This window comes from Suncus etruscus, chromosome 1 (genome assembly GCF_024139225.1).
Source record: "Suncus etruscus isolate mSunEtr1 chromosome 1, mSunEtr1.pri.cur, whole genome shotgun sequence".
NCBI classification, from domain to species: Eukaryota; Metazoa; Chordata; class Mammalia; order Eulipotyphla; family Soricidae; genus Suncus; species Suncus etruscus.
This window is the reverse complement of record NC_064848.1, coordinates 99,509,941-99,533,159: the sequence shown is the minus strand read 5'-3', so window position 1 is coordinate 99,533,159 and position 23,219 is coordinate 99,509,941. Positions and strand designations below refer to the sequence as shown.

At 35.5% G+C, this 23,219-nt stretch overlaps 1 pseudogene; it reads right to left on the bottom strand.

The window, feature by feature from the left end:
* Positions 1–22,813: 22,813 nt before the first annotated feature.
* Positions 22,814–22,931, bottom strand: LOC126029170 (uncharacterized; annotated as a pseudogene).
* Positions 22,932–23,219: the final 288 nt, after the last annotated feature.

Here is a 23,219-nt window from a genome sequence, read left to right as displayed (position 1 = left end):
CAACAACTTGATCTAAGGTCAGGTTGTCCTAGGATTTGTGCAAAAAACAAAATTTCTAATAACAGAAGACTGACTTTGACATGACGAGGAAGCAGGAACAATTGTTCTAAGGGCAGGTTGCCCTATCTCACCTAATCTACCTAATGGTGAGATAAAATCAGAAGACCTTCCATCCTAGGATCTGTGCAAAAACAAAGATCTCTAATTGCAGAGGACTAACTTTGACAACTGCAAATGAGCAGAACTTCTCCTGGGACCATAAAGAAAGACTCTATCCTAGGCTTCATCCTAGGATCTATGCAAAAACCAAGATCACTAATTGAAGAAGACTGACTACAACAACCTCTACTGAGCAGAACTTTACCCGGAACCAAAAAGAAAGACTTTATCCTAGACTTCACCCTAGGATCTGTGCAAACACCAAAATTTCTAATTACTGAGGACTGACTTTAATTACCAAAACTATGCAGAACTTTTCCTGGGACCACAAAGAAAGACCTAGGGGTTTGACAATTAACATGCCCAGAGCCTATAGTCACTCTCAGAGTATGCTTCAAGGGTAGAGACACCCTGTATCTCTTAGGCCAAGAAAAATTTCTTTTTAATTTCTCCTAAAGTTTACTAATATCTATGCAAAAAAAGAAAAAAATCTTGCCACATCTGTTTCCTTCTTTTTCTGTTTTATTTTTTAAGTTTTATTTATATTTATTGCTTCCAGATAGGGGTCCCCATCTTTTTTAAAGAACCATAGAATATAAATCATCCTGTTCTGCCTCATATTTATGTCTTTCTACAAACTGAGAAAAAGGGGGAAATAGATGGGATTCAGGGACCCAGTGGTCTCAGGAGCAGAGAATGAAAATAAAAAAGGTTCATCCCTAAATACCCAAAGCAATGCCAGCAATAGTAGAATAAGGAGACCCAAACTATAATAAGCTATACAAAAAATGGACCTGTTACACTAGCAGACCTGGGGGCTAAGGGTGGAGGTACAGAATGCATGCTGGGAACTATGGTGGAGGGAGGGCAACACTGGTGGTGGGAATGACCCTAATTCACTGTCACTATGTAACTGAATACAACTGTGAAAGACTTGTAATTCACATTGGTCTCAATAACAAAAAAAGAAAAAAGAAAAAAAAAAGAAAAAGAAAAGAAAAGGAAAAAAGAAAACAAACCTGAATCCAACCATCTGCTTCATTTTCTATATAAATTGTGTCTGGAGCCTGAGTGCTAGAACAGAGAGTAGGACATTTGCCTTGCATGTTCCCAACTTGTGTTTGATTCCTGGCTTTCCATACGGTACCCCCTGAGCCTAACAGAAGTAATTTCTGAGCACAGAGCCAGAAGTAAACCCTAAGCACCACCAAATGTGTCCACAAAACAAAAACAACAAATCAGTGTCTAAAAAAAAAGTAATATGAATTAGAAGCAAAATTCTACTTGGAAAATAAATTTATATAAATGCATTACACTGATATGTAACTGATATAAGATCAAAACTGATTATATTTGAATAATCTATTAGTTGAAATGGTTTTACTGGGGGTGGAGATATAGTATAGTTGGTAAAAATTTTCTTTGTACAGGCCAATCTGGATTCATTCTTCAGCATTTCCTACGTTCCCCTGAACACTTTCAGGAGTAATCCCTGAGTGAAGAGTTACAGAGTCTGAAATAAACTCAGAGCATCACCAGAGCTGACCTAGAAAAAAAAACCCCAAATTATGATTCTCGGTTTAACCTTTATTTTTGGGTTTTTGTTGTGTGTGTGTGTGTGTGTGTGTGTGTTTGGGTCACACCTGGCAGTGCTCAGGGGTTACTCCTGGCTCTCTGCTCAGAAATCACTCCTGGCAGGCGCAAGGGAACATATGTGATGCCAGGATTTGAACCACCATTCTTCTGCATGCAAGGCAAATGCCTCACCTCCATGCTATCTTTCTGGCCCCTGACCTTTGTTTCAGTGTTTGCTTCATTAACAAGAAAGTGATTTCTTCTCTTGAAGATTACCTCTTGTAAAGATATAGTACTAAATATTTTTCATCACCTAAGAAAGCAATATATGGGTCCCTTATGTAACATATTTATTTAACATATTTATTATTCTTCAACATTTTTCAAGAGATATTATAAGATGATTCTAAACTACTTTACTGATGATGATGTACTATGATCCAGATGATCATTCTTGTTACCAGATCACTAGTAATTTATAAAATGAGGTGGGAGCTCTGGTAAAAGTAAAGGAATGAAGAAGGTAGAGATTAATGGCAGAATTAAGATGAGAAAGGTAAAAACTAAGATTAAAAATTCTTCCCAAACAGTTAAGGATCAAATTGAGAATGACAAAACCAAACAGAATTGACCAGTTTAGTAATAATAATCAATAGAACCACACTTCCTGCAACAGAAAAAAAATTAATAACACTAAGGTTGATGTATTTATTTTAAATTTTCTATCTTCCCCATTCAAAATGATTTAAAGATGGGCCACCTGCCACCTGAACAGCACTGCTTAAAATCTGTACATGATTCACAGAGTGAGTTACCAGATTGGATGTTTCCAACAGAGAGAAAAAAAAAAACGAAGAAAAAACATAGGAAAACAGCATTTTTAATGCTTATTAGATGTTACATTAAAAATGCATTCTAATGCATGATTTACAAAGATTTTATTCACAATTCCAGGGTAAAAAATGCTAAGCATAACTGCACAGAAATGATAAGGCATTGATTTATATATGAATGACAGGAGGAGAAAACAATTTTTGGTGAGACTATCCTATCACACATTATAAAAGACTTTTATTCATTTTTATTGTTAAGTTCAATAAATCTTATCTACTAATCTTCAAATTACTGGCTCAAGCTCAGGCCATGATTTTCTCATTGAAATACAGACTATGGGAGTAGCCCATGGCATGAACCAATATATATTATATTCCGCATATAATTTTTCTATCTCCTGCAAGATTTTACTGTTTACTTAACTAAATTACACTAAGAAAAATATCTATTATTATTCAAAACGTTTACAACCTCCATAACTACCCGAAGTCTTTTAAGACATTTTAAATGTTTTGTATAATCCAAGTTTACCATTCAATCAGGAGAGATATAAAAAGGAATGACCAAATAAGTAAAAATGTTTACTTATAATAATCAAAAATAATATAATAAAATCAAATATTAGTAATCATTATTGTCTAACTTAAGAATATAAAAATAAAATAAGTAAATATTTACTGAAAAGTAATGTAAATAATGAAGCAGATGTGGGAACTTAAATGTTCCAAAGGCCTTAAATCTTTTAAGCCAATATTTTGGTAAATGGTAACTAGAGCAATTGAGACCCCAGGAAAAAGTATTGATACACTGAATTCTGTATTTTAGATTAATTGGATATAAAGGTATGGGGTGTGGTAGTTGGGTATGAAGGATTCAGACATATGTCAAGTGGAAAAAAAAATAGGGAAACCCTAAGGTCATTTCTTGCAGCGATATGCTTTGGTAATATTGATTTTCCCCTTTTTATCCTTGTCACACCTGACAGTACCTGGGGCATACACTATGTGATCTTGAGGCACCATGTGACACCAAATATAGAATCCAGGCTCTCACATATAGTTATATGTTAATTTTGATTAATCTTCTTGCCCTAAATTCATATTCTTGATTTTGTTTTTTACCTTAGATACTGCATTTGTTTTAATATTATAAACAGCATAAAAAACATTTTGAGGGGGTAAGTGAGATAGAATGGCAGGTAGGGCACTTGCTTTGTATGCAATCCACTTGGGTTCTGTCCCCACTGAGTGCAGAGCCAGACAAAAGTCCTGAGTATCAAAAAGCTAAAAACAAACAAATAAACAAAAAAACTTAGAGAGATATATAATTTCATAATATAGGGAAACAAAAGTCTGCCACACTGGGACTAGAGAGATGGTACAGAGGGTAGCTAGCTGCCTTGCAAACAGCTGACTTGAATTTGATCGCTAGCACATCATATGGTCCTCTGAGCATGCCTGGAGGGATCCTTTAGCAAAGAACTAAAATAATCCCTGAGTGCACTGTGTACACCCCAAATCGATAACAACAACAAAACCGCCACACTCATTTTATATTGAGCAAACTTGATTTTATGGAAGTAGCTCTGAATCTGGGTTGAAGTTGCATCATATAAAGATTGTAACAATAAAGTGGGGCCTGAGCTGTGGCACAAGCCTTAAGGCGTCTGCCTTGCCTGCGTTAGCCAGGGGTGATTTCTGAGTGCATAGCCAGGAATAACTCCTGAGCGTCACATCACCGAGTGTGGCACCAAAACAAGAAGGAAGGAAGGAAGGAAGGAAGGAAGGAAGGAAGGAAGGAAGGAAGGAAGGAAGGAAGGAAGGAAGGAAGGAAGGAAGGAAGGAAGGAAGGGAGGGAGGGAGGGAGGGAGGGAGGGAGGGAGGGAGGGGGAGGGAGGGAGGGAGGGAGGGAGGAAGGAAGGAAGAAGGAAGGGAGGAAGGAAGGAAGGAAGGAAAGAAGGAAGGAAGGGAGGAAGGAAGGAAGGAAGGAAGGAAGGGAGGAAGGAAGGAAGGAAGGAAGGAAGGAAGGAAGGAAGGAAAGGAGGAAGGAAGGAAGGAAGGAAGGAAGGAAGGAAGGAAGGAAGGAAGGAAGGAAGGAAGGAAGGAAGGGAGGGAGGGAGGGAGGGAGGGAGGGAGGGAGGGAGGGAGGGAGGAAGGAAGGAAGGAAGGAAGGAAGGAAGGAAGGAAGGAAGGAAGGAAGGAAGGAAGGAAGGAAGGAAGGAAAGAAAGAAAGAAAGAAAGAAAGAAAGAAAGAAAGAAAGAAAGAAAGAAAGAAAGAAAGAAAGAAAGAAAGAAAGAAAGAAAGAAAGAAAGAAAGAAAGAAAGAAAGAAAGAAAGAAAGAAAGAAAGAAAAGAAGAGAGTATGATGCAAGGGTAACTCTCTAATAGTACTTAAAAGACTTGATTAATTTCCAGTGGAAAAGGCCAAACTTAAATCTGCTTATTGGTTTTATAATAGCACCCAAACTGACCTTTCCCCTCCACTTCTCCAACCTTTGCTTTAATTAAGAATTTTAGGGGCTGGAGAGATAGCATGGAGATAAGACATTTGCCTTTCATGCAAAAGATCGGGGGTTCAAATCCCGGCATCCGATATGGTCCCCCCAGCCTGCCAGGAGCGATTTCTGAGCATAGAGCCAGGAGAAACCCCTGAGCGATGCCGGGTGTGACCAAAAACCAAAAAAAAAAAAAAAAAAAGAATTTTAAAACTATGTCTGAACACTATGTGAATGAATTGAATGAATTACTCAGTTTGTTTTCTGTTTTTTCCCCATACAGAAGGTAAATATGTAAATAATAATTATTTTACTTTTCACTAACTGATGCTTGTTTGATTACTTGTCTAGTCTACAAAGAACTAAGAGTGGTACAAGAGATTTCTTGAATACTGATACTAAAATTGAATGATTTTCATTAGTGTTGTGCCATTATATTTTACCACTACTAACAAGTAAACATCTGTTCCAACAGGCTTCATCAAAATACATGTTGTCAAACTGTAACATTAGTTAACATAATAGAAGGTAATCATCTAAAGTTTCCAAATTTTGCTAAATGGGTTAAAAATTGATATTTTTCCTATGTTTAAAATCGTAAATGTCATTTGGCTTTATTTTTATAAAAGCATTTTCTTAAATTGTCGTAAATACTTTCATTTTAAAAATTTACCATACTGTTTCTGAAAATGCCATTCTTATCTTATTATTTACCTTTGATTTTCTCATAATTATTTGATATTGCTATTCAATTTTTGTTTACTTATTTATTTGCAGGCCTCCTCTGTGATGCTGATAGTCAACAAAGCTTTATCCTGTAGTTCTTGGGGTGCTTCCAGGAACCAAATAAAGAGCTCTGCATATGCTAGACATGCATGCAATTTCATAAAGTATTCTAATATAACCAGTCTTGCTTTTAACCCTTCTTTTTTTTTTTTTTTGTTTTTGGGGCCACACCCATTTGAAGCTCAGGGGTTACTCCTGGCTATGTGCTCAGAAATTGCTCCTGGCTTGGGGGGACCATATGGGACGCTGGGTGATAGAACCGCAGTCCTTCCTTGGCTAGTGCTTGCAAGGCAGACACCTTATCTCTAGCGCCACCTCGCCGGCCCCAACCCTTCTTTGTTTTAAACACAGTGAAGAAATTTCCAATTTCCCAGTCTAGAGGAGCACATGTTTTTATTTATTTATTTACTTTATACATTTAACTATTTTCAATTTATATTTTGTTCAATCTGTTTTTTATATGAAGTTTGGTGTGAACATTAATAATGGTATCGTATCCTTTTTTATATATCTAAAGCAGTATCATTTATTTAAAATAGAATCTTTGTCCTCTGATTCAATGTTATCTTTATAATTAATATTCACAAACATATATTTTTATATTTTTCTATTATTTTTCTTTGTAGACATTTTCTTTGTAGGAAATAGTATAAAAGTTAGGTTCATGAGCCTAGATCCAACAACCAGTACCACATGATCCGATGGACATCATTTCAGGAAGCCCAGAAAATCGGAGGATGTCAAGCCCCAGAAGATCAGAGGTCAACTGTACATCTAGGAGCCCCAGTATTAAATCACTGACAGAGGTAGAGAGTATTACTAGAAGAGATTCTAAACTCCTAAACCTGGCCCCCTTTACCTATTTACTTGAGATACTTCCACAAATACATAAAAACAGAATTTTCTTTCGTTCATCTAAATGTCTATTTAGTTTTAATTAAAACATTTTAATCTAATTTATATATATATATCAGTTATTTAACCCTACTACACCATTACTCTTGTCATCTTGTTTACTTACTTTTATTTTTCAAATTAAATACTAATCAGCACACACATTTAAAAACATATCTATTGAAACTATATTAAATTTATTAACTTAGAAAATTTTAATATTGATCAGATAGAAAAAAATGATGAAGAGATGGTGGGAACAGTAGTAGCTATTAATGCAAAGCACAGAGGAAGCTGGAGAAACCAAGATTAGCGTGTCTCTGTTAGTGTAAAATCCCCCCCAAACTCCTGAACTTGGCAATGGGTCACCAGACTCTAAACACCAGATTCCTGAGGACAAAAATGAAGTCACTAGATTAAAAATCAAGCTCCTATGGAAGATTGTCAGAGGAATACATAGCTGTGGTGGTGACCTTAAGCAACAACAGTAGTTCTGGAAGAAGCTTGATGGGGGTGGTTCCAGAGATAGGACTCTGGAACTGAGTGGCATGTTGACTTGGTCTCCTGTAGGGCTGGAATCTGTGAAGGGCTGCATAGGTTAATCTGTAAGGCTGAGCTAGTGGGACACAGACATTAACACCAAGTAAATGCAGCACAGGCAAGAATGAGAAAGGAAGAAGGGTTCCATAATTTGGCCATATGAGCAGCAGTTGCATAGCTATGAGACATTGGATATGAGATGGTCAGCAGTGGCAGTGAATGGGGAGCAGCTCTGCTTGCAGGCTTTCTTTCTCCTGGCTCTCCTGTGTGATTAAGCAGGGTCTCAGGCACAGCCTGCATTTTGATATAAGGTTCCTGCACCCAGAGAGAAACTTGACCTTAAAATAGGCAAGACCACAGACCAACAGCTGTGGTGATGTTGGATAGTTCTTTGAATCAAAATATTCTTTGTGAACTCAGGCTAGTGAATTGAGAGAAGAGCACAGCCACTCCACTTTGCTTCTCAGCTGTACATTTTTCTCTAGGCAAGGAGCCCCACCACAACACATAAAAGCACCAACACATGGCAAAAGTCACTATAGGAAGACAGTGCAGAACTTCACCACACTTAGTGAATGATGATGGTATTTCTGAGGACTAAACTAAGAAAAGCCACCTATATAAACTATATAAAATCTATAAGAACATTTGAGAAGAAATTTGAAGGATGTTCAAGAAAACATGGAATGAACATCTAAGGAGGATGTGAGAGTATAAATGATAAAATTTCAAGTGAAAATAACAGGACTAAAAAACTTGGAAATTAAAATGAGAAACTTACTGGAAGCCTCACCAGCAGAGTAACATTTGCTAAATATGGAACCAGTGAGCTGGAAGATGAGCTGCATAACACCTCCATAAACGGAAGAATTTGGAAAAGAGCCTTAAAATAAATGAACAGAAGATGGAAAAAGTCTTCAAAATAAGCAAACAAAAAACAATAGGTCTTTTAAATAAGTTCAACAGAAACAACATAAGAATCATTCAGATCTCAGAGAGGCAGGAAGTAAACCCCTAAGAAAAATCAACAGCTAAAGTATCATTACTTAGAAGTTCCCAGATCTGGAGTGCATTCATCCACATTCTGGATGTCTGAAGAGTACCAGCTAAAAGATACTTAGATGAAAATACAAGTCACAACCAAGTCACAATGATGTAAACCATAGATATAGAATACTGAAAGCAGCAAGATCTGCATACAAAGATGCTTCCTTAATATTTACAGCAGTTTTATCATAAGCAACACATAAGGCATGAAGGCAGTGATAGGGTATAAAGAAAAAAATCAATAAAAAGAATGCCTCACCACAAATTCCTTACCCAGTCATATTTTCATTCAGATTTGAAGGATATAACACTTCACAGATAAACAACAGCTTAGTAACAATACAGACCTAAAACCAATCTGAAAAGAACTGAAGAACCTATTTTAAAAGGCAAAGCAGGCACCACAAACACATCAAACTTCTCAAAAAATGACACAAAATGACATGACAACAATCTCTCAACATTAATGGACTACATGTACCAGTTAAGAGAGGCAGAGAGTCAAATTGTATCATAAAATTAAATCCAACCTTTTGCTACCTAAAAGAAACACACTCAAAACAAACACAGACTCAAAGTCAAAGGTTGGAGGTCAATTCTTCAATCAAACAAACTTATAAAGGCTGCAGTGCTATACTCATATAATGCAACTAATATTTCAGGCTTTAAACTATTATAAGAGACAGAGAGGGCCATTTCTTAACAATCAAGGGATACGTACATCAGAAAGAAATCATACTCCCAAACATATATGCACTCAAAGAGAGGCCTGAAAAATACTTAAAACCAATGCTAATAAGCTTAAGAAAATAAATAAATAACAATATATTAATGGTAGGATACTTCAGTGTTGCTCTCTCACCTCTTGATAAATCAACCGGGCTAAAACTTCTCAGACCACGATTCATTGAAAATGGAAATAAATTAAAAGCAGAAATCCAGAAATAACATTAGCACCTGAAATTAAGCAGCTTCCTACTGAACAACTGATGGTCACAGAGGAAATCAAAAGATTCCTGGAAACAAATAATAATGAAGACACAAATTATCAGAATTTTGGGGACACAGCAAAAATTTTAAGAGGAAAATTTATAGCTTTTCAAATATCAGAAAAGTAGAAAAGGCCTACATAAATAATTTAAGGCCCAACTTAAAAATTGGAAAAGTATCAGAAATATGAGACTTAGTAGTCAGGTAAAAAATAAATAATAAAATTTAGGGCAAAATTTAATGAACTAGATAGCCAAAAATGTATCTAAAAGATAGGCCATAGAGATAACACAGCAGTGGGGCATTTCCCTTATAAGCAGCCAATCCGGGACTTATAGGGCTTCAATTCCTGGCATCCCATATGGTCCCCTGAGTCTACCAGGATTGATTTCTGAACACAGAGCCAGAAGGAACCCCTGAGCGTCACTGGGTGTGACCCAAAAACAAACAAACAAAAACATATCAGCCTGAAACCATACAGTATATAGAGTAAGATATAGAGAGAAAACTCCATGACTTTGAAGCTAAAGGCATCTTCAAGGAATAAGCACCACTGGCCAATAAAGTTGAAGCAAAGATAAACCAATTAAACTACTAATTAAATTAATAAAATAAAATAAAGATAAACAAATAAACTACATTAAACTGAGAAACTGAGGCTGTAGTGATAGCACAGAAGTAGGACATTTGCTTTGCACATGGACTAACCTGGGTTTGATTTCCAACATCCCATATGGTCCCCAGAGTCTGTCTGGTGAATTCAGTGTAATATCAATTAGTAAAATTTATTGATACAATGTTATAGGAAAATCCTTATAACTTGATAAATATTTGTTAAATAATGAATGTATATTGATATGAAGCTATAAACAGTAAAATATAATTATATTACATTTAAAATTTTAATACAATATCCTTGCTTTGTGTGACAGGGCTAAAGATAGCTCCTACCCCCAGAAGATATGTTGTACTCGCAATTTAGATCTTACATAGTGAAATTTTATTACAATTAGAACATGTTGCATTATAAATTTTGAAAATATTGTTCCAAACTCTCCAGGTGATATATATAAACAATAACAAGTATTTTATAGTAACAAGTCAGAAGTATAGCTTGTAGACAGAAAGGTACAAGACAGGAAATGTGAACACAGAAACTGAATGTAATGATGAGGTTACAAGTCCAGAAATGCTACTAACTGATAATAGGCTATAGAGTGTTTCTATAGTTTCCAGAGGGAGAAATATCTGACAGGTACTGGGATCTGAGACTTCAGGACTACAATCAACCAATTAATAGTAGGAAATGAATATAATACAATATTACCAATATAATAGAAAACTAATATAGTTTCAGATTCCAATTTTAATTAACCTTTAAGAAGCTACCACTTACTGAATTTAATATTTTAATGAGAAATATTATCTGAAATATAATTATTAAAAAGACTATTAGAACACTCTAATTTTCCCATTGCATATGTGAAAAACAATTTTCTTCATACATATAGACAAAGAAAATAATTAGAAGTAAAGAGGTACAGAAGCAGATGAAACCACTAACATTTAGTAAACAGATATTATTCTATCTAGGATGTTGTTTAAATAATAAGACTGGTGTGAGCTAATAGAAATATACTGGATGGAAAAAAATACAACTTATTGAACTTAAAAACAAACTACTGTAGTAGAATGCCTGTCTCGAAAACAGGCAGGGGATGGGAAGGGGGGGTTCTGGTTATGACTGTAACCCAAATATGATCATGTTACTTAAATTAAAAATATATTAAAAATATTAAAAAAAAAGAAAAAAAAAGTGAATGGGGCCCAGGAGCCAAGCAGGAGCATTGAATGGTATAAAAAGATCAGATCTAAATACCCAAGTCAAAGTCAACAACAATAGAATTAAGAGACCCAAACTATAACAAGCTAAACAAAAAATGGACCGGTTACACGGTAGTCCTGGGAGCTAGGGTTGGAGATATGGGATAAGGGAGGTCAACACTGATTGTGAGAATGTCCCTAATTCACTAAATGCCTGAAATACAACTGTGAAAGACTTGTAACTCACAATGGTCTCAATATAAAAATAAAAAAATAAAAAGATTCAAAAAATATATACTGGATGATATTATGGTATAGGTTGATCAGTGGTATTTGTTGTGTACATTGAGTTATTACCAATTTCCTAAATGTTTAATCATATTCTAAATATTTACTTTTATTTACAAAGAGTAAATTTGTCAGTTGGTGTCCATCAAAGTTGGGCATTCCCACTTACACAGGCATAAAAATAAAGGTGTTACTTATTCTGATTACATTTCATTTTTCTTTTTTTACATTTCACGCAATATTTTTATTGGCATTTTGGATAAAAACAGGAAATTATTTGCCAGGAAGGATGATCCCATCATACTTCTGCTGGAACCAGCGCATGGCCTCCTCTTTGCTGATTCTGTGCTTGGCCCCAATGCAGCCTGTCCTGCGCTTCTTGTCTGCGATGCTGAAACCTGGACATTTCAAAGAGATGAATTCCTGATACAGAAGGAATATATTTTCTAGGTTGTCAATTGATAAGAAGATACAAATTCATAAGCATTCCAAAGGAGTTGAAAAAGAAAATAATTTCAAGTTTAAAGTATGAGTGAAATATAAAGTTTATTTAATCTGGGATGAATTTTATGGCCATATTGGTCATCACTAATAGTATATACATGCTAAAATGTTGTTTGTGACTCTAAAATTACCTCATTGGAGAAAATTTCTAGACACCAACAGGTGAAAAGTCTAAAAAGAATGAATCACATACCAGAGAACTATAGGATAAATTCAAGAGAAATAATATAAGAGTCAATGGAATCCCCGAAGAAGGGGAAGGCAAATTAGATAAAGAAACAAGCATATAAATTATAGATAAGAATATCCCATACTTGAGGAATACAAGTAGTAATATTGAGAAGACCCAAAGGATCCTAATAGAAATAGACTCAAATGGGATGACTCCAAAGAGACACTGCACTTAAAATAACAAAAAGACAGAGACAGAATACAGAAAGCAGCAAGATTAAAAAAAAAAAAGAGCATACAATGAAAGTCCATAAGAGTCATAGAAAATATATCAAATGAGATTCTATAAGCCAGAAGAGATCAGAGGTATGTAGTGCAAAAAACTCAATGAAATGACACATCACTGGGAATAAGAACAGGCAACAAATTAGGGAATTCATAATCTTTAAATAAATTTTATTGGAAGTGTTAACAAAATTTTAAAAAACAATGCAGGGATCAAGGCAAGAGTTACTCCTGGCTCTGCTTTAAGAAATTGCTCCTGGCAGACTTGGGGGACCATTGAGGATGCCAGGGATTGAACCCAGGTCTGTTCCTAGTTGTCTGTGTGCAAGTCAAATGTCCTGTTGCTATGCTATAGCTCTGGCCCCAAATAATATTTTCTAACAAGAGACAATATTACTTTTCTTAGGATTAAATACACATATACATCTATCAACCTGTTCAGATTTTCCTCTTAAAGCTGCTTAACTCTCTTGAGTTTACATTTTTAGGATTTATCTATTATACGTAAGTCAAAATATATTGGAAAAATTATTCATGGTATTAATATTTTATATTTATATACCTGTAAAATATTTTTGAAAATAATTTTAACGTTATCATTGGTTTACAATTTTGTGGAGTTCATCACCTCCACAATTTAAAAATAATTAAAGCTATCTATTTCATATGTGATATTTTAAAAGAGAATAGTAACCATGTCTGCATGTGGCTAGCTCCATAGACTAACTCTATTCTTTTCTGGGGGGCACACCCTGTGATGCTTAGGGGTTACTCCTGGTTATGTGCTCAGAAGTCACTCCTGGCTTCGGGGACCATAAGAGATGCCGATCAGATGTGTGCAAGGCAAACGCCTTACTGCTGCATCACATATCTGGCCCCAACTTACTCTATTCTTGAAGAAATAGAGCAGTTGGTATTCTTGAATACCAAACTTGAAAAATTATGGGTACACTAGTTTCACAGCTGAAAATAGCAATCTCAGGAAGAGAGGCCACTCCAGCTGTAACTAACACACACAACCACCACGTTACCAATGACCCAAATTCACCACTCAACCATGGAGCTTTGCAGAGATGCCAAACCAACAAAAAACTACAATTATATTTGTATTTGGGCTGGCATCTCCAGAACTTTTTTATAGCGAGTACAGCCTCCCAACAACCTACCTTCTCGTAATTCTGAAAGCCTTGGTAACAAAAACCACACACTACAAAAGCTGCAAAATCAGCCACAAAACTTGGAATTTCTAGATCTTACAACTACATACACAGATAGGCAACCCTAATTTTTTTTCTATACTGTTATTTCAATAGGAACATCCAAATTTAAATGTCAATGTGGTTTTAAAGCCACCTAATATAAGCAAACAAAACAAATAACATAAAAATAAACTAGAAACAAATATTTTAGCAAACCTCCTGACAATTCTTTAATGACTTTATTATGAGATACAATAATTTCACAAATTTTCTTATTGTCTTACTTTTTATTTATTTATTTATTTATTTTGATTTTGGGACCACACTTGGTGATGCTCTGGGTTACTCCTGGCTATGCACTCAGAAATAGCTCCTGGTTTGGGGGACATATGGGATGCTGGGGATTGAACCGAGGTCTGTCCTGGATTGGCTGCGTGCAAGGCAAACACACTACCACTGTGCTATAGCTACAGCCCCTTGTTGTGGTAGTTTTTAAAAATAATTTTATTATCACTTACCATATAATATCTGTTGCCTGTCCCTATTCTCAGTGACATATCATTTCAATGAGTTTTCTATTATATCCCTTCATTCTTTTATAGCTTTATAGCTATAAAATCATTTAATAGATTTTCTATGACCCTTATAAATTTTATTGTGCATTTTTATTGATTTTGTAGCTTTTATATTCTGTCTTTGCAATATAAAATATGTAATAACTATATTATATGCACCTGAAGTATAAAATACAATATTTTGTGGCTGCTGAAGAGTAGGCTAGAATATCAGGGACAATGGTGGAGGAAATTTTATATTGGTGGCAGGATTGGTTTTAGAACAAATGTATCATGATCAATTATGGTCTTTAAATAAAGTCACTTTTTTATTAAATGAAACCAATGTGAATTACAAGTCTTTCACAGTTGTATTTTAGGCACATAGTGACGGAGAATCAGTGTTGTTCCCATCACCAGAGTTGACCTCCCTTCACAATAGTTCTCAGTATACATCCCATGGCTCCACTCTTAGACCCTGGACTGCTAGTGTTAACAGGTCCATTTTGTATATACATTGTTATAATTTGTGTCTCTTGATGCTGTTGTTGTTGACTTTGGTTTGGGTATTTAGGTTAGACCATTTTTTATTTCCATTCAATGCTCCTGAGACTACTTGGCCCCTGGGTCCCATCCACCTTTTTTTTTTTCTTTCCTCAATTTGTAGGAAGACTTAGAAATATATGAGGCAGAACAAGATGATTCATGTTATATGGTTCTATTAAAAAAAAAAGGCAGGAGCCCTAATTTAGAAACTATAAATATAATTAAAAAAAAAGAAAAAGGGGGCAGATGTGGTAAGGTTTTGTTTTTGTTTTCTTGCGTAAGCACAGTAAACATTGGGGAAATTAGGAAGAAAATTCCCTTGGTCTACTAGGTGTATCTACCCTTGAAGCATACTGTCATGAGACCGACTGCAGGCTTCAGGCATGTTATTTGTTAAATCACAAGTCTTTCTGAGCAGATCTTTTCTGCTCAGTTGTGGTTGTCATAGTCAGTCTTCTGTAATTAGTCATCTTTGTTTTTGTACAGATCTTAGGACAGAGGGTCTTCTAATTTCATTGTACTGTTAGGGGATGAAGTAGGACAACCTATCCTTAGATCAAGATTGTTGCTGTTTCCTGTCATCAGGGTATCATTTGAGCCTACCCTGGCACAAATTGGTGCCAGAGTGGTATTAGGAACTCTTTCCCAGGGGAAGTTTGATTCCTAGCGCAGTTGTAGGAAATTGTGCTGGTTATAAGGTTGGGATTCAGGGTTTAAGATTAGATGGTTGATATCTAATCAAATGAGGTCTAAGTCAATTCTCCATGACAAATGTTGAGGGCACAAAGTGCCTTGTATTATAAAATTTATAGGTTCATATCCCTATTAGATATGAAGTTCTTTCTGTACATATATTTTTTTCTATTTTAGTGTGCCTATGCAAAAAGAAATAATGCTATATTATTGGTGCTTTAGGGGGTTAAAAATAACAAGCTATACAATCTCTGTCTTGGTTTTGACCGAGCTCTTGTCCCAAGCAAGACTTTTCTACTAGAATTTCCAACTAAGCACACCAAAACAAGCAAAAAAAAAAAATGGGGGGATGGGAGAGGTTACCTCTACATATGGAAATAAACACTAAGTATTATGACTATTAAGGAAATGAGTCTACAGAAACATACAAAGAAAATATGAATATCCAAATAAGTGTTTTTAAGCATATTAAGGGTATTACAAATAGTGAAAGTCATCAGAACTGAATATTTTGTCTACAGAAATGAGCTTACATGGGGTAGTTATGTTGTGTGGAAGGGGTCCTTGGGAATCAGGAGGAAGGAAGTGGACACTCTGGAAATGGTCATTGCATTGGAGTGATCTATGTATGACTAATATTATTGTAAATCCCAGTAATTTAATAAAAAATGTTTTTCAAAAGAAAGCATCCCGTAGGACTCAAGCAATAGTACAGTTGGTAAGATTCTTGCAGGTAGCCAATATGGGTTTGATCCATTGCACCACATATGGTTTCCTGAGTCCCACCATCAGTGAGTGCAGAGCCAGGAATAAGACTTGAGCATTTCTGGGTGTAGCTCAAAACAAAAACAAACCCCCAGATAACCATCATAAACATACTGTCTTATTTCTTCAGTGTACCTTAAAAAAACTCTATAGAACCATGTTCTGGAACTCAGATATATGATCAAAAATCATATGGAACATTCAGGACATATATGAATGTTCCTCCCTCTCTGACATCCAGACCATCCAGACTGTAACAATGATGCTTAAATATAAACTACTTGAAGAGTCTTTCTAGACTATTTACACCTTAGACATTTTTTTTTGTTTTTTGGGCCACACCCGGCGTTGTTCAGGGGTTACTCCTGGCTGTCTGCTCAGAAATAGCTCCTGGCAGGCACAGGGGACCATATGGGACACCGGGATTTGAACCAATCACCTTTGGTCCTGGATCGGCTGCTTACAAGGCAAACGCCACTGTGCTATCTCTCTGGGCCCAGCACACCTTAGACATTTTCATTTAATGTCCACCAAATGGATTATGTTGAAAAAAATGTATTAAAGCAATATCCATCCCATAAAGATAGATATCAAAACAGCTTATAGAAGAATTCAATAAATTACACAAGGTCAAAATAAGTCCTTATATCAAATCTTTGACTGTACTTATAACCCCTAGATTAGCAGCCAAATCACCCTTTTAGAGCATATCCACAAGTCCAAAAGAATGTTCAACCTTTGAATATTGAGGGAGATCTACATAGTTTTTGCACATAAATCTTTGATGATTTGATAAGTATAGGTAGGTCTTAAAAAAAAAGCAAAACCTATATCAAAGTATATTTTTATGTGGAGAGAAGAAAACAAAAACATTATTTTATTGTTTTATTACTATAAAGTATTACATTTAAAGGGTACACATTTAAAGGGTATTACATTTAAAGGGTATACATATAAAGGGTATATAAATCTGAACTTAATATATGAATTATTGAGGCTGGAGAGGTAGCACTGTGGTAGGGCATTTGTCTTGCATGCAGCCAACCTAGGATAAAGACCGGGTTCGATTCCTGGCATTCCATATGGTCTCCCAGCCTACCAGAGGTAATTTCTGAGTGTAGAGCCAGGAGTGACTGCTGAGCACTGCTGAGTGTGGCCCAAAAACCAATAAATCAATTAATAAATGAAGTTTAAAAAGATATATGAATTATTTCAAGAACTCCTTATTTATCTCGGGATGCCATGGAGTTTCTTTATAATTTGAAGATCCCATTACTTCAAGGAAATAGGTCATTCCTACTTTTTCTTTTTTTTAATTTTTATTTTGATCATATTGGCTTACATGTCTGTCACAGTAGTATTTTAGATACATATTAACATTGAATCAGGAGAATATTCATCACCAAATTTGTCCTCCCCCCCCCCCCCATTTCCTTCCTGCAACCATAACCCCCCACCACCACCCCCCGGGGTACTAGAGTAGCTGGTCCCCTCTTTGTCTAGCTTACTATTAGTGATCATATATCTGTTTGGTCCTGGTACCCTCCCTTGTTTCCCCCTCTATTTGAGAGGTGGAGCTAAATAGTTCGAGTTATGTGATTTTGTTTGAAAGAAAGAAAAGCAATAGAATGAGGTAAAAAAAATCAAATAAGCTGAATATGGCGGAGTTCTTCTAGAGGCTTTCAACCTTAGGTCACTCCTACTTTTTGAAAATTGTATCTCCAACTTTATTTTCCCAAAATTTCCAGTTATTCAGAGTTCAGTTCTATAGCTCTCTATTCAGTCTCATGTGAATAATTCCAGTATCTATTTATATTCATTCTTAAGATTTCTAAAAGCTAATTGAAAAAGCATAAAATGCAAATACACACAAAATAAAAACTGTGTATTGATAATACAGTACTGTATATTAAATTACTACTAAGCTGCATGACATAAAATAATAGCTATCTATTAGCTAATAGTACGTGTGGATCAGAAATTCAGGTGACTTATCTTGGTGGTTTTTGCTTAGATTCTCAAGAAGATGCAGTCAGGCTGAAACCATCCATGCTTGTTTATTTCATCTCTGGTTCACTAATATGGTGCTATTTGAAGGAGATTTTAGTTCTTCATCATAAGCTGCTTGAGCGTCACCCTAACATGGTGATTGGCTCCCTTGAGAATGATCAATCCTTGAGAAAACACTTCAGAATTCACAGCATTATTCTTGCAATATTTTTTTTATTACATAAATCCTAGCTGTACTGTGAGAGGGATCTCTACAGGGGTGTGAATAAGAGATTGAGAGAATTGGGTGATATGTTGGACACTAACATTCTTCCTACATTTCTGTCTTTATAGTCTACTTGCTAATCAATGGCACCTATCTAGTTTTGCTATCAATCTATTCAAAATTTTAATCTATATCTTACCTCCATCTTAAGTATTCTAATCTCTTAAACTAACTTTACCATTTATTTCCATTTATGTCACACCATAGGAACTATCCATTTGAAATCAATAATCATTTTTTTCCTAAAAATTGATGGTCTTGTCTTTTCTTTATACATATTGTTCAATATGTTATAATGTTTGGTGTAATAAACCATCCATTTTATAAAGTTCTCTCATCCTTTGGTATCTTTTGTACTTAAGGATCTCTCCACACAATATTTTATGCCACTTTTCTGTCTCTGTTTTCCACTCATTCTATGGTTACCTAAAAGTTTCTCTTTGTGGTTTTCTTGATATAGTTTGGCCTGCCTGATACTATTACTTAGAAATGTTTTCTATTATCTGGAAATTAATGAATCTGCCATTTTCCTGCCCATATAATACCCTTTCCAGATGCCTTTTGGAGTCTCCATCCTTTAATATGTAGGTAAGACCCATTGTTTCTTTTTTTAGTGCCTTCTAATCTACCTTAGGCATTCTACCTAGATCTATACACTTTCAAAATCTCTTCATCTCACATTCAGATTATTTCAACTGATATACTTACTTGACTCTAACATTGCTTCTGCTTCTACACTAATCCAACATGCCTATATTATGCTAAATTTATTTAGAATTTTCTTAACGTCTCATTTTCCAGCAGAAAGAAAATTTATTATTTACTGTTTTCAAATAAAAATGCTTTTAAGCATTTATTGCTTTTCCATTTGATTGCCATACTTAATTTATTTTCCTCATTTCATTTTTTTGAAGCTAACCCATACACTGACCCTCCACATAGAAAATAAAATAAATTTTTTAAAGTTATATATCCCACAAAAATTTATCTATTTAATTCTTAAAATATTTGGGATACCAAAGTTGTATCTAGATTGCCAAGCAGTATTTAAGGAAACCAGGGACCACTGCCAGGTGTTCTTAGCACAGGTAGGTGCACCACAAAATAAAAGGTTTAAGCCAATGATGTAGTGCTGCTTATACCCAGCAGCACTTGGGATCACCAAGGACACATCCATTAGGTACTGAGGATAGAGAATAAAATGTGCTGACATGGAACTCAAAGCCTCCTTCTTACCAGACACATACTTTAAACCCCTTTCCAACATTTTGAGGTCTATCTCAGATTTTCATGTGTTTTTCTTATTTCCATAGAAAAATTGCAAGCTTCTAATGACAAAAGTCATTTTTAAAAATCTTTTAAAATATCTAAGGTGGTTTATAAGTAACCATAATCAGCTATGAGTAAATATTTATTGGCTAATAAATAAGGAAAATAACTGAAGAATTCCTGAGCAATTTTTATATAAAACAACTTATATAAACAACTTCTTCAAAATGTATTACCTAAAAGTGGCAAAACGTAACTCTTTCTTATTTGGGGGTCAAGGGACATACCCAGAAGCGTTCAAGGTTTTTCCTGGCTTTTTGCTCATGAATTCTTGTTGTTTATATAAAAATGAACGAGTACCTAGTGTTGGTAGGAGGATAGTGCAGCCTTTCTCAGCTTGGCCTGACTCCTGCAGCCCCTAAAGCCTGGCGGGTCTGAAGATTGCAGGGTGATGGCAGAGAAATTCACAAAGCTGTCAAATGAAGCTCCAGGAGTCAGCCAGCTTTATTTCATAGTCCCAACTGTCATGTTTACCTCCTCACTTGGCCTCTATGCCAAGCCTTTTCCAAGTGGTCACTCCTCTGCTCCTACTCTGCAGCTCTGCCTCTGTCTCCCTTTCAGCTGCTCTCCCGGCTTCTTTAATGACTGACTCCCTTTGCTGAGTCTAACTCTTCTTATCCCCTCGATACCCCCAGGCAGACTCCTATAATGGCCCATTCCAGGTGTGGGCAGTTCTGATTATTCAGGTGGTATAAACAAGAAATTGGGGGATGAACTACCTACAGATTCTCACTAGCACTAATCAGGGGACCCTTATAGGATGCTGGGGATTAAACCTAGGCCAGCTATATACAGGACAAATACCCTACCTTTGCACTCTCTCTCTCTTCACTCCTCAAACTTAACTCAGAGCAACGGCAGATTCCAAAAGAAAATTGATAAAGAAAAAACTATTAAGTACATTTCTACAGCTCCATTTAAAAAGAATAGAGGAGATCATATTATATTTAAAGTCATTTGATAATTGCAGCTGTTGAAAAGTAAAAGAAAAAATTAAACAATAAGTTTTTTTGTTTTAGATGTACTATGGGAAAGAAATTAGTATAAAACCAAAAAGGTAAGAGGAAAACCCATATGCAATAAAAAATGAGTGAAAGTAGTCTTATCACTAAATAAATGCTTTATATTTTAATTCAAGCATATTAAAAATTAATATGACTATTAAAAATAACCATGACCTATCTTTGGAAAGAGAATATATTTGTCACTTCCCCTGAACTGGCTTGTTATGCTCTCCTTTTGAAGGACTATTATGTCTTGGAAGCAGCTTGAGTTTGACAGCCAGAGGGACTTACATTATTAGTTAAGTGACCTTAGGCAAGTTACTGAACCTCCAGGAAACCTACCAAGCTCACAGTCTGTTGTGAGAATTAAATGAAATTACATATCTGAAAGAGCTGGCATGATGTCTGACACATGCTGGTCAATACACCTTAGTTTCTTTTTCTTCTGCTTATCAGAGATAAAGGGAGAACAGGAGGGGGAACAACACAGGACTGGAGGAAAAAAACAAGGAACATTCATCCAGCTCAGAGGCTAGTCAGAATCTTTCAGAATTCTTCTAGAATCCATTTTCCTTTTCTTCATTTTGCTAGCAGATACTGCTGGGTTGTAATGGGAACATAGGTAGCTAGGGAAAGTCATATATCTTTGGGTTTTGTGGGCCTTTTAATTATTTAATTTCATAGTGCCTTTGGTAATTCAGATACTTCAATTTTCTGTGATTCATTACACATTTTCCCCTTTACCTGCCCATTTCCAACATTCATGACTCCCTTCTGACACCTGTAGGCTCTTCTATGTACAGCTGCTAGACTACAAGAGCCCTGAAGGATCCTCTAACAGTCTATGGTTCTTGGAATGTGCATGAAATAAGAACCATTCCCCTGGTAGTCAGTTTTATAACATCTTAATAAGAATTTCCACTTTTTTTGAGTTGAAATTTTAGGTATATTTTAAATAAATTGATTCTTTCAGATATCTTTGTTAATAATGTTAAATATAAGTATCTATTAAGTAGGAGACATATATACTTATTTTCTATGGTTGCTGCAACATATTGCCATAAACTGGCATCTAAGAACAAGAGAATTTTACTTTTTCATATATCTGAAGGCCAAAAGTCTAAAATAAAAGGTAGTCTGTAAGGCTACTATCCCTAGTGCCTCCAGAAGAGGCACTACAGTCCTCTTTCATCTCCTGGTGGTATAAGACCTTATTTAACTTGTGGAGGCATTACAATAATGTTCACAAGTCCTTCTCTGTACTTGTCTTTTTTCTGTCCCTATGGTCCATCTGCTCAAATTTTTTAATCATTTGTTTTTTAATTTAAGACACATTGAAGATCTAGTATGCTCTCGTCTCAAGGTCTTTATGGTGATTCTACAAAATCTATTTCCAGTTAAGACCATATTCATGATCTGAATTAAGCCTTGGGTATGTTGGGATGCTTGGCAGGCCCCCATCGTCCCTCTCTTTTTCCCCTGGACTCCAGGCCTTCCCTGGGCGCTGGTCCAGGTGGGCTCTATAGGGGTCATCAGGCTTTCCCCCTACCTCTCCCTACAGTAATGGGAATGTGCTTTGGGAAGAGGGCGGGTCTTTCTAGCACTGGTTTATGTTGGGACAGTCACTGGAAATTTTTTCTCCTTGGTCTCCTATTGACCGTATTGTATGCATATAGTTTATATATGCATAATATCCAACTTGTATTGTGACCTTGATACTGTCCTACAAAGCTCATATCTAATCTTTTACTGCCTCAGTCCCAACCCTTATTTCCCCTCATCTTCCCATGTAGGTGCAGCTCATGACATGAAGCTCAACACATAGAGTGATGAGTGCAGTTAGAGAAATAACTACACTGAAAACTATCATAGCAATGTGAATGAATGAGGGAAATAGAAAGCCTGTCTTGAGTACAGGTGTGGGTGGGGTGGGGAGGAGGGAGATCTGGGAAATTGGTGGTGGGAATCTTGCATTGGTGAAGGGGTGTGTTCTTTATATGACTGTTATCATACAACTACAATCATATTTGTAATCACAGTGTTTAAATAAAGATATTAAAAATATGTTTTTTTAAAACACTTGACTAATTAGTGTGTCATCCTTATGTAGGGGTCATGCCAATCTTCTAGACTGTATCATTCCAATTTTAGTATATGTACTGCTGAGGAAAGCACTTTTACTATTTCTTAAATAAACAATATTGTAGTCTTTATATTTAGCACAACAATATAGAAGGAAGCATTATTTCCCTTCTTGATTAAATTTTAGTTAAATAATGGTCTAAAGTTTTCTTCAGAGTTTTCCTGAAAAAAAGAGAAGGTAATTACTTACATTTCGCTTATTTTATGCTACACATGCAACTCATTAAATGGTATTTTCCTTTTATTAACAAGTCTTAAAAATATTGCTTTTATATATGGGATTTATACAATTATTATAACCTCAAATAATATTTGAAAGTT